At 40.8% G+C, this 6,217-nt stretch overlaps 1 protein-coding gene across 1 annotated transcript in view; it reads right to left on the reverse strand.

Annotated features, from left to right (window-relative positions):
* Window positions 1–6,056, reverse strand: part of GFPT1 (glutamine--fructose-6-phosphate transaminase 1) — a 56,830-nt gene extending 50,774 nt beyond the window's left edge. Inside the window, exon 1 of the mRNA XM_043503026.1 lies at window positions 5,506–6,056. The gene's annotated coding sequence lies outside the window, so the exon portion shown is untranslated. The remainder of the gene's footprint in view (window positions 1–5,505) is intronic.
* Between the last annotated feature and the right edge of the window lie 161 nt (window positions 6,057–6,217).

Below are 6,217 nucleotides of genomic sequence, written 5' to 3' on the forward strand. Positions count from 1 at the left end.
TGAGATGAGTTTGTCAGGTCTCAGGACACTTCCCGCCTCAGTGGAAGGGCCGCACTTGGCACTGACTATGCACCGGCCTGGAGACTAGGGTGACCATTTTATAGGGACAGGCCCGCGAGTTAGGTGGTTTTTTTTTTTTTTAATATAGGGTCCTCTTATACCCCCCCCCTCCCACCCAATCCCTGTCCTGATTTTTCACACTTGCTCTCTGGTCAGCCTACTGGAGACCGAACTCCCCTCTTTCCTCTGAAGAAGGGTTTGTTTGTTTTTTAACCCACAAAAGCTTATGCCCAAATAAAGCGGTTAATCTTTAAGGTGCCACCGCCCGCTTCGGTGCTTTGTGGATACAGACTAATACGGCTACCTGTCTGCTATGAACTCCCCTCTGCACTTTCCAGCAAGGCTTGGAGGGCAGCATGGGAGAAGTCTACTCCTAGCCTCTACTAGAGCAGATGTCCTCACCTAAGAAAAGCTCTATTTTTAACCAGGCCTTGTGGACACCTGTGACTGGGTGGGCAGGCTAAGCTATGCCCAAGCATGCCCTCCATGGCAAGGGAACAGCATCAGTATCCCCAACAAAAGCCAAGAACTATTCAGGTTTCAGAGTAGCAGTCGTGTTAGTCTGTATCCGCAAAAAAGAAGAGGAGGACTTGTGGCACCTTAGAGACTAACAAATTTATTAGAGCATAAGCTTTCGTGGGCTACAGCTCACTTCATCGGATGCATAGAATGGAACATATAGTAAGAAGATATATATACACACAGACAGACAGACAAGGTGGAAGTTGCCATACAAATTGTAAGAGGCTAATTAATTAAGATGAGCTATTATCAGCAGGAGAAAAAAAAACTTTTGTAGTGATAGTCAAGATGGCCCATTTAGACAGTTGACAAGAAGCTGTGAGGATACTTAACATGGGGAAATATACTCAATATGTGTAATGACCCAGCCACTCCCAGTCTCTATTCAAACCCAAGTTAATGGTATGTGGAACTATTCAGTCACAGCCAACATCCAGTGACAACACTTCAGATATATTAGACACCACATGATCAAGAATAGGAAGAACCAAGACCAGGACATTGGGGGGGGGGGAGGGGTCAGATTATTATTAAAGTCCAGGACTGATCAAAGCTTTTGCTTTATTTCAGAACACAGCTAAGGGCCATGCTATACTGTAAACTGAAATCACATAACTATGTTAGGGGACAGCAGAGTTTTGGAAGGTAGGTAGGGATCTTGTTGCAACATGCCGAGTCTGCTACTGTGGCCATCATGGGCCACCTATTGAGCAACATTTGAAAGTAGTAAAATACATTCTGGGGTACGCATAAAAGAAATAAGAGCAGTCAGTTAATCCTAAATGAAATTGCTGAATGTTTAGAAGAGACAGAAGTAATAACATGTTGAAGACCTTAACTAACTCCCCCCTCATAGACTACCTGGCCCTGCCCATCCTCAGTGAAGGACTTGATACACATGATTAAAAAACCACAAAGTCATGTGACTGCTAGGAAGTCACAGTCAGATTTCTGTGCACTCAGGCACAACCCTAGCAACCAATCACACTTTGTGCATTGTAAATCCCTGGGGATTGGAGTTTAGAGCTCAGGTTTGGTAATTAGCTGTAACACTGACTGCCCGATTTACCACCTTTATCAGGGTGGAACTTTGACTAGATAGCAGGGAATGAGAGAAGTCCAAACACACTGAGTGGCAGGTGAGTATGGTAGGAGGACTCCTATGACAGTAAGAGAAGAGAATGTGTGTGTTTTTAATGACAGGTTTCAGAGTAGCAGCCGTGTTAGTCTGTATTCGCAAAAAGAAAAGGCGTACTTGTGGCACCTTAGAAACTAACAAATTTATTAGAGCACAAGCGTTCGTGAGCTACAGCTCACTTCATCGGATGCATCGATGAAGTGAGCTGTAGCTCACGGACGCTTGTGCTCTAATAAATTTGTTAGTCTCTAAGGTGCCACAAGTACACCTTTTCTTTTTGTGTTTTTTAAGTCAGGGATGGTGTTAATGGTGATGCTTCATCAAAGCATTAATTAAGCCTCGACGTTTATTATTTGTATTACCCCATTTTATAGATAGTTAAACTAAGGTACTGAAAAGTTATGCAATTTGCTTAAATTCACAGTGACTGGAACTCCTAACTGCCAGTCCCCCCTATTCTAAGCCCTAGATAACACTGTAAAATAAGGATAAAGTTGAAAATAAGTCGTATATTGCTGGCAGAAGAGCTCCAGTCTAGTGACAAAATATTAAACATCTAAAAGAATAAACAATATGCATCTAAAATTTAAAGTCTCTATCAAATACTACACAAAAGAACTATTTAAAACAGCAGTAAATGGAGACCCTACACTGCAAAAAGCTGAAGAAGCCGTTCTTGAAAAGGACAGGCAAGTGTCCCTATGTGTAAATTCTGAAAAAGCAAGCTTTTGGCAAGTACAAAAGTAAAAGAAATTTCCTACAATTTAAAAAATTCCAGTGACAACAGTTTTATTTAAAAAAAATAAACAACGCCATGCTGATTTTGAAAACCAGTCTTGCAGCTCTAAGTTGAAACTGACTTGAAAAATACAAAAGTAAACACCCAGGATACATAACAAGTAAATTGCATGCTCCTTCATCAAGTAGGGTGAAACTAGTAACCTAAATAAATTACACATTTTTACAACATGATTTTTCAGTATTTATTTAAAATCAAGCTGTTTAGTCGTCCCCCACCCGCCCCTTCTAAAGGTAGAGTGTTGACCTTAAATTTTTATTTTACTCACTTTTTTCTGTGACTCCATGTGATCCTACCTTAACAGATTTTAATTAAGGGACAACAGAAATGGTGCGCCCTTTGACAGAGCAATAATCTAGATTCTGAGTGGGCAGATTACACGACTGAGTAGTTCCTGACAATAAAAGAACTGGTTTCTAGAGGGGGGAGGGAGGGGACGCCAGAGGAATCTACCAATATATCATCATAGCACAACTGAGAATGAACAGAAATAAACTCTCCTGTCCCCTCATAACTCATCGACATTGTAGGATCTATTTGGCCAATGAAACATGAATGATTTATGAGGAGAGGCTGAGTGAACTGGGATTATTTAGTCTGCAGAAGAGAAGAATGAGGAGGGATTTTGATAGCTGCTTTCAACTACCTGAAGGGGGGTTCCAAAGAGGATGGAGCTAGGCTGTTCTCAATGGTAGCAGATGACAGAACAGGGAGTAATGGTCTCAAGTTGAAGTGGGGGAGGTTTAGTTGGATATTAGGAACAACTTTTTCACTAGGAGCATGGTGAAGCACTGGAAGGGGTTACCTAGGGAGGTAGTGGAATCTCCTTCCTTAGAGGTTTTTAAGGTCAGACTTGGCAAAGCCCTGGCTGGGATGATTTCGTTGGGGATTGGTCCTGCTTTGAGCAGGGGGTTGGACTAGATGACCTCCTGAGGTCCCTTCCAACCCTGATATTCCATGATTTTAATGTCATCCCCATTAACCTCAAAGCACCACCATCCACATTTTTGCAGCCAATGTGTGAAACAGACTCAATCCATCCCCTTCTTTCTTTCACAGATGTGCTTTTTTTTTTTGCTGTTCCATGCTGACTTAGGCTGCAAGACCATCCCAGCATTTTGCAGTTCCCCATGCTGAAACTCATTGCTGAATTTAATACGAGCCAGTGGTAACAATGAATTGAGAGGTGCCTAGATTTATTTTTTTTTCAGTGACGTCAATGGGAGTTTTGTCAGCTTGAGTGGGAGCAGGGTCAGAATTAAATCAAGGCCTCCAAAGCACCCAAGAAACGCATACTGTATGTTCATTGGCACCACGGTAGATCATGAGTGTTTTTACTCCTAAAATGCTACCCACATAGGTACTTTAGAAAAACTATAGCCAGATGTCATGCCAAGGGTATTCTAAGCCAAGATTCAACAGGCAGGAGACATAGGTCACGTTTCTGTGTGTGTACGCCCCAGGAACTAGTAATGGACTTCGTACACCAATCCTTGTGCAGATCCTTAATGGTACATATAACTTTGTGGACTAGGTTACCTAAAGACAGTATACACATACGACGACGTTCAGGGTCAGTTCTAGGGTGACCAAATAGCAAGTGTGAAAAATCAGGATGGAGGTGGGGGATAATAGGTCCTGTATAAGAAAAAGCCTGAAATATCAGGACTGTCCCTATAAAATCAGGACATCTGGTCACCCTAGTCAGTTCTAAGGGTAAGCAGGGCAGTTGCTGTGGGTGCCAGCTTTCAGGGGGCACTGTACAGCTGTACCACTTGAATCTTTTGGCTGGTTTCCCTGCTCAACCACTTCAGCCGACTCTGCTTTTGCAAGCTGTATGTGCGCTCATTCTTGAAATTGTTACATCCCTTTTCCCCCCCAATGGCCAAAATTAGGCCACAAGGTTTTTTGTTCTTATTCCAAGCCCTGCTCTGCACTCTTTTTAAACCAGCATAACTATTTCATCTGGGGGGGGGGGTGATTTTTGACCAAAATAGATGCATCACCTACTGTGTACACAGTCATACCAATATAAAGATGTTTGATACCAGCATAGCTTATTCCTGTACAGGAATAGCTAAACTGGTATAGTTTAAGTGGTATACCTTTCTAGTGGAGATATGGCCCAAGTGTATTACCAGCAGGAAAAAAAGCAAACGAAAACGTTTACATAGCTGTCTGACAAACGCAGAGTTTAGAAATATAACATTAACTGCAGTGCTCTGGGTAAAACCCTGAATGGAGTAATCTTGGCATATAAATTTTGTCTAAAGTCCTGAGCTTCAGATAGCTATCTACGCACCTGCTACCTAAAAAAATCCAGAACAATTTAGTCTTTTGCAATCTTTGATGACACATTCATTTTGAATAAGTGACTGTTAGGTACTCTGAGCTATTTCTTCCTGTTGCTGGGCTGAAAGTACCTGCTTCACGAATCCCATCACAGAGGGTTATGTGTGCCGATTGTTTCACATCATGCAAAGTTCTATGACCAGAGATACTGCCATATAAAAAGACATGACATAAGCTAGTTTCCTCCAGAGGCCTGGAATGAATCACATCCTGTGAAAAAGCAGGTATTCTATCTCCTGTGAACAGTTTCAAGATGACAAGCATTTAGAGAGCTGTAATTGACTGTCTATAAAAGAGGAGAGCTATATTAGCTTAGTTTGCATATGTGGATTTTTTTTTTAATCTTGTGGAATATTTTGAATGTACAAGTATCTGCAAAGTAAGTGCAAGTGAAGGTGTCAGTGACAACCCTTAGCTCTTGAATTTTTCCACAGAATAGTAAATGTACTGATGTAGGATATTCATATTAGAGATTCGCTAGCAGAATCTTATTTTCATTTGTAATAAGTATTTTAAATATATTTTTATTCCGAGCATTATCCCATAGTACCACTTTGATTTTTTTTTTTAAAGTCCAGCAATTCAAAATATGGCTTAAGTGACTGTCAGCTATGGCACTTGGAGTTGTACTTACGGCACACTGTAGCAGACCTATTTCAGAAGCCAATGGGTTTGGCACTCCTACTCTTGGAAAGTTGCAGAAGCAGGGTTCTTTTGAAGGAGCTTGACATTTTTCATGCAGAACTTTGAATGTCCAGAGTGAAATTCCCAATGATCTGAACTGATAATGTTACCAACTTTTAGCTGTCATAAAATCAGAATGTACTATTAAAGATTTATATTAATGTATAATTTACTTACACTGTAAACTCTAGGGGGCAAAGACCATCTTTTTTTATTCTGTTTGTACAGCATCTAGGACAATGGGGCCCTGGCCCAAGACTTGGGCTTCTAGGTGCCATGCAATACAGGTGGTTATGTCATTGTTAAACTGCCGTCTAACATTTGTTTTATTCAGTTTCATGAACCAATGCCTTTTTTCAAAGAAATCTAACGGTGAGTGTCGTTTTTTTCTTTTTCTTTTGCTAAGTGAAGATTCATTTGTAAGCATCACTTTGATACTATTAAATTTACATACTAATGCTTACTAACAGAAATTTAGAATATGAATGGACAGCCATCAATTACTTTTTAAATGGCTGAAGCTGTGTTTCATAAATACATTTTTCCACATATGCACGCAGGTTTTTTTTAAGTAGCGAATAATACAGCGACCTCAGTTATTTTTGTCTGGGGATACTTTATTGGGAAATGTTGCCCAATGGTTACAGCAGGGTGCTGTGATC

Source organism: Dermochelys coriacea, chromosome 26 (assembly GCF_009764565.3).
Source record: "Dermochelys coriacea isolate rDerCor1 chromosome 26, rDerCor1.pri.v4, whole genome shotgun sequence".
NCBI lineage: Eukaryota > Metazoa > Chordata > Testudines > Dermochelyidae > Dermochelys > Dermochelys coriacea.